Source organism: Carassius carassius, chromosome 39 (assembly GCF_963082965.1).
Source record: "Carassius carassius chromosome 39, fCarCar2.1, whole genome shotgun sequence".
NCBI classification, from domain to species: domain Eukaryota; kingdom Metazoa; phylum Chordata; class Actinopteri; order Cypriniformes; family Cyprinidae; genus Carassius; species Carassius carassius.
The window spans coordinates 1,838,774-1,849,189 of NC_081793.1; positions in this window are offsets into that span (position 1 = coordinate 1,838,774).

Sequence of the window (10,416 nt, forward strand, 5' to 3'; positions counted from 1 at the left end):
CGCAATATTGTAAGGCATTACTTTTAAAAGTAACTTTCCCCAACACTGAAAATAAAAGCAGATTGACTATTTTAAGGCAGTTTTTTTTAATTGGAGCTGCTTGCCAATATTTTAAGGAATTACACTTCAATTTAATTCCATTAAACAAAAGATCAACCATCAATCACCTTTATTTATATAGTGCTTTTAATAATACAGATTGTGTCAAAGCACTGAACAGTATCAAATCGGAGAATAGAGTAATTTATAATGACAAGATTAAACACTCAATTTCCAGTTAAAGACATTTTATTATTGAATGCAGAGACATCATCGTCTAGGTCAGCTCAGTTTAAATAGGATCTGTCTAATCAAAGAGATAACATTTACTATTTTATGTTCAAACTGTTAAATAAAATTAGTTTTCTGTATAAAGGCTGTGTGTTCCAATAGAGTTAACTGCTGTATTGTAGGCTATTTATGGGTTGCTAAATATACATCATAAATATACAATGAAAAACTTGTGAAGTTGTTTAACTATGGAAATGGTATCTTGAAAATATTAAAAACTTGTAAATACATTGATTTAGGTTTTATTGATATATTTTCATAAAATGTATGTGGTATAAAATTACTGTAGATGTAATCTGTATAGTCATTTAACACTTGTTTTAACACCCCACCCCCCACTTTAAAAATGGCTGCTACGCCCCTGTAACGGGGTCTCTTTGTCCTTCCAAACAGCTCACAGGGGTTGTGTTGCGCTGAAGCTCAGTTCCTGCAGTTCCCGGATGTGCCCACGAGGTGGCGATACAGCTTCATAAACACTCCATGTTGTGTGTTAAATTACTAAATATACACTGAGTGCTGTATAAACTGTTTTAAACGTGTGTTGTTAGAAAAGTGTAGGGATCTGAGCACTGAACAATGCTGATGGCAGCTCACCCTGACTCACACCTTAATTGCAGTTCAAATGTGAATATTATGACAGTGCCTTGCAGTCAGGATTAGATTCTACAGCTTTTACTGATTTCAGACATGCCAGTTTCAATAATTAAAGTATGTACTGTATGTCTTACAGCTTCAGCCTGTTCCTTAACCGTGCAATAAAGACTGCGACGTTTCTAAATAAGTATTTATTTAAGTATTTACATGTGTGTGTGTTGGTGTGTGTAACACTTAAGGTCACTGACCATCACAAGCGTGCAAACATCACATGCACGTGCAACCTTCAACGCTGTGTCATTAAAACTCAATTCTTTAAACATTTATGTTATGCAAACTGGAGGACGTATTCCAGTACCAATGATTAATCGATAACATTCCAAATACTACAGGAGCCACTCCTGACAGGAGTTTATTACTCAAAAAAAAGTACAAGTGAAGCGCCACCAGGTGGCAAATGTGGAAAATTGCAACAACAAAACCATTCCTCTCACAACTTTTAACCGAGTTGTATAAACAATCAAATTTAACAATAAAAAAAATAATTTAATACTAAAAATATTACAATTATTCATTTAAAAAAAAATTTAAGTAGTATATACTGTTAATTGATCATGTAGATGTACTTCTTCAGTGTGGTCAGTAATGGAAATAGACTTAAACGAAATACAATTAAATTAATGCAAATTAATAGATATTTAATTAATGCATTTATTTACCTTGGAACACTTCGAACATCTGCTTTAGATATATTTAATTTTTTCAAGTATAAAGTGCACATTTTAATTCATCCATTCATTCATTCATTTGATGTTTAATCGGACATACAAAAATAAAAAGAAACTTCATATTGTAAGACAATCTGAAAATCTGGATGTTGGACAAGATTCAAACCAAAACTGTACTTAACTGTAAAAAATCGTACTTATAAATGGATGAAATTTTAAAAATAATAATAATAAGTATTTTTTGTGATCTTCAAATAACAAAAAGATGTATATATATAGATAGATATGCAATAAGTGATGTTTTTAAGGAAATCCAGCTTTTAAACACACAGTTTGAGACTGCGGGGCTCTGCTTTGTCCAGCTGTTCTCGAACACAAGGGTTCATGCTCCACCTGAAGCACGAGAGGAGTTTAACGGTTCCTGTGCTTTTACACGATGACACTGTGGGTTTGTTTCACACCCTCTATAACCTCAGTATTCTGTAACGTTTCCCACAGGAGATGCCGGTGAGCCAGAAGAATAAATCACTCTGCTGTATCTGTCAATAGCAGTTCATAAAATGCTGTCACTCACAGTAAACTTTCACATTCATTTCCACACTGGGATGGTTTTGGGTGGCCTTAGATCTCTTAGTATGGATGGCCATTTGTTATAGTCTGCAGAGCGCAAGCAGTGACTGTAGGGAGGAAGTGAAGCTAATTAGAGTTCACCTGGAACGAGAACTGACCTTACCATCTGGACCAGATGACACATGTCTGCTATCAGCCACTGACCACACTGTACTGACTGTGTGCTGCTGATCTGAGACCAGTTCTGCAGACTGAGCCTAAGATATTTACAGATATTTCATATAATCAATAAGAAGGATACCAAGTGATCAGCAGTGTGATTCATAAACAGTCACAGAAAAACATTTCAGATGCAGTCACTGCAAAAAAAAAGTCATGTTTTAAGCTATGAAGTCACATGCACTAATGTATGAATTGCATTGCAATTGACAAACCATTATAAAACCAAGTGAAAACTGACAACTTAAACTTGGTTTGATGTTTTTATGTAATTGCAACATTTTAACTTAAGTGTGTGCAAATAGGGTAACACATCCTATTTTGGTGTCTGCATCAAATTAAATTTACTTAATTTATATAAATAGAAAAAAAATAGCTTTTCAAAACATGTTTCAAAAAACATTTGTGAAAATAAAACGTCACAATATGCACAAAATAATGTATCTCTTTATGATAAATGCAACATTCTGGTTCCAGCTCCATGATTTGCTTAACGCTTTCTAGAGTTCAGAGCTCCGGAAATAACAATAATAAATGCATGAATGAAGGAACAGAAATGAGACTGTTTATTTCTCTCTGTCGTTTTGCTATCCGTGAGATTGTGAGAACAGTCACATGTCAAACATAGAAGCGACGTCCGGCTCCGCATTCAGCGAAATTATCTCTCACCTCACAACTTTTTTCTTGAATCCTGGGAGTGGTGTGATGAAACCACATATTTCCATTACTTGTCGAGTGACAACAGACAGCAGTTCATGATACCAACACGACTCTTTATCTGTCATTACCTCACTGGAATAACAGCACTACTGTTACAGTACACAACCACATTAAGAGCTGACAGGAACAGCCTGGGATAGTTTGGGTGAAGACTCTGTGCCATCATGTCTTTAGTCTAACTATTCAGCAAGGATGCATTAAATTGATCAACAGTGTCTGTAAAATACTTCCATTTCTATTAAAGGCTACGCTTTTAAACTTTCTGAAGATCATGTGACACTGACGACTGGAGGAATGATGCTGAAAATACAGCGGAGCATCACAGAAATACATTACACTTTAACAGAGATTCACACAGAAAACGGTTTTAAATTGTAAAAATATTCCATTATTCTGCTGTATTGTTCATCAAATAAATGCAGCCTCGGTGAACAGAAGAAACTTCTCTCAAAAACATAAAAAAATCCCTGAGCTTTTGAAAGAGAACCATTAAAGTTCATTAACGAAAGCTTAATGACCAAGATCATTGATAAAAGAAAATGTAGGTCTTGATATTGTACATAAAATTACATAAAAAGTGTGTGGCACATGTTCGAATAGAGCCAGACTTAATGCAATGTTTATTAATACAATGATTTAATACATTAGTTATTTGTCTATTGGCTACCATTATTCAATTAGTGACACTGTAAACGTAATTTCAGAAGAGCAAATTTAAAAAAAATTACATCACAAGAAAAACGGGCTTCAGGTTGACCTCTGAAGGGAGAGCGTCATATTTAAAACTGAATATGTTTCAAGATTCACACAATTTGCATGACTTAATATCTCATTAGTTTCTAAATGTGATTAAAGTGAGAACAAATGGAGACTTTTGCTGAAAATTCCTGCTTTTCAGATTGTTCTTCCAAATGCTGTCACGCTGGTAAATGAAAGATCCAGATGCAGAGATAACAGGGATAACAGTCTTTAATGAAAAAATATATAACAAAGGCAGTCCGTCCTTTCAGCACACAGAACTGGTAAATAGAAACTTGAACAAACGGAAAGACTCCTGTCTCGATGAGTAACAGAACAGGACTCCCTTGTAGCAGACTCGAAGCTCAGGAGTAGATAACTCAGGCAGGGTGAGAGAACCACATTGGTCTACAATCAGCAGCAACAGCAGCAGAATACAGCAAAAACTTAGGGGCTAGACTGTTCCAGGCAGACAAGACAAGAATAGGTGAGTACCTCTCAATACAGACAGGATGTAACTGCTGACAAAACGCATGACATGTAACAATAATCCAACCAAGAATCTACCCGAGCAAACACCAGATAAAGGGTGAACACTTAGGGCAAAGTAGAAACAGGTGTCATAGCAAATCAGCGCGAGCGCTGATTGCAATGACAAACAGGTGCATGAAGAGAGAGAGGTCAGCGGGACAGACAAAGAGTAATATAATAAGCTAATAAGGTGTGTGTGTGTGTGTGTGTGTGTGTGTAAATGAGTGAGAGCGTGCGAGAGCGAAAACGGAAGAAAAACCTGACTCATGACAGTACCCCTCCCTCAACGAGCGCCACTAGGCGCTCGAGGAAGGAGCCTGACGGGACCGGTAGAAGTCGTCAATCAGCGAGCGGTCCAGGACATCCCGGGCTGGAATCCACCGCCTCTCCTCAGGACCATACCCCTCCCAGTCCACCAAAAACTGGTGACCACGCCCCCGGGGACGAACGTCGAGTAGCCTTCGAACTCTGTAAATGGAGGCCCCCTCGTCAATAGGAGGAGGGGGAACGGAGGGACGTGCGGGCGCACGAATAACGGGTTTAATGCAAGACACGTGAAAAACCGGATGAACACGGCGCATCTGACCAGACAGTCTTAGCTTTACAGCGACTGGACTGATGACCTTAACAATAGAAAAGGGTCCAATAAAACGAGGCATGAGCTTGCGAGACGTCTCCTGAATAGGCAAATTGCGGGTGGATAACCACACCCTCTGACCGCAAAAATATCTGGGAGATCTCACCCTGCGGCGATTAGCGGCACGACGAGTACGTTCCCTAGTCTGACATAAGGCAGATCTCACCCTCCTCCAGGTACGCTTACATCTCTGAATAAAAGCCTCGACGGACGGAACCGAGGCCTGAGACTCCTGGGCGGAGAAAACAGGCGGTTGGAAGCCAAGGCAACCCTCAAACGGGGATAACCCAGTGGCGGACGATGGGAGAGAATTATGAGCATATTCGGCCCATGGTAACTGCTCGCACCAAGACGCGGGATTCTGAGAGGTAAGACTACGCAGCATGCGACCAAGAATCTGATTGGTCCTCTCGGCTTGCCCATTGGTCTGTGGATGGAATCCTGACGACAGACTGGGGGAAGCCCCTATCTGGCGACAGAACTCCCTCCAGAACAGAGAAGTAAATTGCGGACCTCTGTCAGACACAATGTCCGAAGGAAGACCATGGATCTTGAAAACGTGATCCACCATAATCTGTGCGGTCTCCTGAGCCGACGGTAATTTAGGGAGCGGAATAAAATGCGCAGCCTTAGAAAAACGGTCCACGACGGTGAGAATGACCGTATTGCCAGACGAAGGGGGAAGCCCGGTAACAAAATCCAACGCAATATGCGACCAGGGACGCGAAGGAACGGGAAGAGGTCTGAGAAGACCCGCCGGAGGATTATTACTAGACTTAGTCTGAGCGCAGATAGAACAAGAAGCAACAAAACGACGAATATCGCGCTCACGAGTGGGCCACCAAAATCTCTGGCGGATGGCCGCTAAAGTACCTCTAACTCCGGGATGCGCGACTAATTTAGAAGAATGACCCCAGCGAAGAACCGTCGAACGAGCAGTCTCGGGTACAAACAAAGTTCCCTCAGGAGCGCGGGGCGGTCTTGCAGTGTGAGAAAGAGCACGCCTGACCGCTTGTTCCACTCCCCAGACGGCTGCCCCGACCACACAGTGCTGAGGTAAAATCCTCTCATCGGTCGAGGCACCCTCTGATGAGTCAAACTGCCGAGAAAGGGCGTCAGGCTTGAGGTTCTTAGAACCGGGTCTAAATGAAATGGAAAAATCAAAGCGATCAAAAAATAATGCCCAGCGGGCCTGACGAGCGTTAAGACGTTTAGCAGAGCGAATGTACTCCAGGTTGCGGTGATCCGTCCAAACAATGAATGGTACACTGGCTCCCTCAAGCCAGTGTCGCCACTCACCTAGCGCCAGACGGATAGCCAAGAGTTCTCGATTACCCACGTCATAGTTGCGCTCCGCGGGCGAAAGACGGTGGGAGTAAAATGCGCAAGGATGAACCTTGTCATCCTGGGAGGAGCGTTGCGACAAGACAGCTCCTATCCCAATTTCGGAGGCATCGACCTCAACAATAAACTGACGTTCTGGATCAGGAGTGATCAGGATGGGCGCAGACGTAAAAAGCATCTTAAGACGGTCAAACGCATCCTGAGCAGTCTCAGACCAAGCAAATTTGGACTTGGACGAAGTGAGAGCGGTAAGAGGGGCGGCAACCTGGCTAAAGTTACGAATAAAGCGCCGGTAAAAATTCGCAAACCCCAGAAATCGCTGGAGTGCGACTCGAGAATCGGGAACAGCCCAATCAAGAACTGCTCGACCCTTGTCAGGGTCCATACTAATCCCCTCCGCTGAAACGACCGAACCGAGAAAAGTAACCGATTGGGCATGAAAAACGCATTTCTCAGCCTTGACGAATAGGCGATTCTCTAATAAGCGCTGCAGGACACGGCGAACGTGTTGAACATGTACCTGGAGAGAGGGTGAAAAAATTAAGATGTCATCCAAGTAAACGAACACGAAAACGTTAAGCATGTCTCTTAAGACATCGTTTACTAATGCTTGAAATACAGCGGGAGCGTTGACCAAACCGAAAGGTAGAACCCGGTACTCAAAGTGACCGACAGGAGTGTTGAACGCGGTCTTCCACTCGTCTCCCTCCTTGATACGCACTAAATGGTAGGCGTTGCGCAAGTCTAATTTTGTAAAAACCCTTGCGCCCTGTAGGATCTCAAAAGCCGACGACATAAGAGGCAAAGGATAACGGTTCTTGACTGTTATGTCGTTCAGCCCTCGATAATCGATACAAGGACGCAAAGAACCATCCTTCTTCTTTACAAAGAAAAACCCAGCGCCGGCGGGAGACGAAGAAGGAGTAATGATCCCCGCATCGAGAGATTCTGCAAGATATCCTTCCAGAGCCTCTCGTTCGGGCGCCGAAAGAGAGTACAGTCTACCGCGAGGGGGCGTGGTGCCAGGAAGGAGCTCGATAGAGCAGTCATACGGACGGTGAGGCGGTAAGGATACCGCCCGGGAACGACTGAAAACCGCCCGCAGATCATGGTACTCCTCCGGGACACCAGACAAATCATCAGGCTCCTCCTGGAAAAGAGGAACAGAAGACACGGGAGAAACAGCGGAAACCAGACAATTTACATGACAAGCTAAACTCCATGAATGAATAGACCCCTTAACCCAATCAATGTGAGGATTATGTTGGATAAGCCAGGGATGTCCTAAAACAATGGGGGTAAAGGGAGACTGAAAAACATAAAATGAGACTGTCTCATGATGATTGCCGGAAACAGTGAGACTAACCGGACTGGTGACACGACGAACAGAAGAAAGCTCTCTGCCATCCAGGGCAAAGACAGTGGCGACATCAGTCAAATCAACTAAGGGAATCTTGTTCTCACGAGCCCACATCTCATCGATAAAATTGCCCTCCGCACCCGAGTCGACGAGGGCAAGACCGGTAACAGAAAAACCAGCCCAACGGAGAACAGCGGATATAGTGGTTCGAGACCTTGGTGATGAGGAGATGACAGAAGCGCTCACCAGTACTCCTCCGTCTACTGGCGAGCTTTGGCTTTTAAACTGCAGGATGAAGCGAAATGGCCCGCCGTACCACAGTAAAGGCAGAGACGGTTAATAATTCGCCGCTGTCTTTCCTCCGGGGAGATGCGTACGGCCCCCAGCTGCATGGGTACAGCATCAGGTTGGTTCTGAACAGAAGCAGTAGCAGAAGGAAAGTTATCACAGGATGTGAAAAGTGGAGAACGAACTCGACGCCTCTGCTCGAAACACTTGTCAAGGCGGATGGCCAGGTCGATAAGTTGATCGAGCTGAGTTGGCGACCCCCGCGCGTAGATCTCCTCCTTAAGGTCTACATTCAACCCTTCAAGAAAGCGAGCAGTTAGTGCAGGATCATTCCACTCACTTGTAGTAGCCAGAGTCCGGAACTCTATCGCGAAATCTGCAACAGATCTTCTGCCTTGACGTAGCACAGCAAGTAGACGTGATGCCTCGCTGCCGAAGACGGATCTATCAAAGACCTTGATCATCTCATCCTTGAAAAGAGTGTACTTGCTGCAGCATGCAGATTGCGCTTCCCAAACTGACGTACCCCACTCGCGTGCTCGTCCCGTGAGGAGAGAGAGAACATAAGCGATGCGGGCCCGATCCTCTGCATACGTCTGGGGCTGAAGGGAAAAGACAACTTCACATTGGATGAGAAAAGCTCTGCACTCCGTAGGCTCACCCGCATAACAGGAGGGATTGTTGACTCGTGGCTCAGAGGGCAGCTGACGATTGTGAGACATGGCAGATTCCTGATGCAGGTGAAGTAAACGGGCAGATAGATCAGCCACCTGAGCTGAAAGACTCTTAACAGCCTGATGAGCGGCGGCCAACTCCTGCTCATGTTTGCCAAGCATAGCTCCCTGGATCTCGATCGCCGACCGGACAGGCCTCTCGTCTGCTGGATCCATGTTGGTTGGTGTAGTATGACCCTCGGGATGCCCCGTACCTGGGGCTGTAGAAATGTATCTGTGGGTAGTCATGGAAACAGTTCAGTAAATATGCCAGCAGGCTAAAGACATGCCGTTGTCTGTGTTCATTCATTTATGTACAAATTACGACATGGTGTCAGAAGTGTTTAATGTTAAAACCAACTCAGCCTTCGACATGAAAGTATAGTCGACAGTATAAGAGACTTTTCAAGGAAATCACCGCTATTTGGAGTTAAATCAACCCGCCAGCTCAAGTAACGTTAAGATGTCCAGAGAAGAGAGAGAACGCGCGGGACCATCCTCTGCAGCTTACACCGCTGGAGATGCATTTCGCATTAGCCCTCCGGAGAAGTTTGACTGCAGAGACATCCAAAATTGGCCCAAATGGATTAGACGTTTCGAAAGGTACAGAGTAGCGTCGGGTTTGGATAAAAAGGATGAGGCATTCCAGGTGAACACATTGATATATTCCATGGGAGATGAAGCAGAGGACATCTTACATGCGTCGGCGATAGAAGAAATAGACAAGGTAATCTACGAGAAAGTAAAAGACTGTTTTGATAAACATTTCATTGGAGAACACAACGTCATTTTCGAGAGGGCCAGGTTTAACATGCGAAAACAAGAGCCGGGGGAAACGGCTGAATGCTTTGTTACTGCAGTTCACAAATTGGCGGAATACTGCAAGTTCGGGACTCTCAAAGATGAACTGATACGTGATCGCATAGTAGTGGGCATAAGAGACATTAGACTTTCCGAAAAGCTACAGTTAGATTCAAATCTGACTCTGTCTAAAGCTACGAACTTAGTAAGACAAAGTGAAACTGTAAAACAGCAGCAAGTGGTGCTGCGCGGCGCGGGAAATCACGCACACACCGGGCCCAGTGATGAAATGCACGCGCTTTCGCCGGCTCGAAGGAAAGAGTGGAATTCCGAACGAAAAACAAAATACAATGCTACTGGAACATCAGGGATGTGCCATAAATGTGGGAGAGTGCCATTTCATAGCTGGAAGGATTGCCCGGCCAAGGAGGCTGAATGCAGGAAATGTCACAGAAGAGGACACTTTGCTGCTGTCTGCAAATCCAAGCAGCCTGTGCATGAGATGGCAGATGAGGAGGAGCAACTCTACCAGGACAGTCTTTTCCTGGGTGAGGTGAAGGCAGATGGTGCTGGTTGGTACTCAGACATCAAAATAAATGGGGAAGTTGTTTCTTTTAAATTAGACACAGGAGCAGCAGTGACCGCAATACCCACAAAATTATATAAGTGTAGTAGAGATGGTCCTCTAATGCACACCTCAAAACGACTGTATGGCCCAAATAACAAGATACTGCCTGTGGTAGGACAGATACAGAGTAGACTAGAAAGTAAAGCTAAAAAGGCCACTCAGTCTGTATTTGTCATTGATAACCTAGCCAGGCCACTGCTGGGCTTACCAGCACT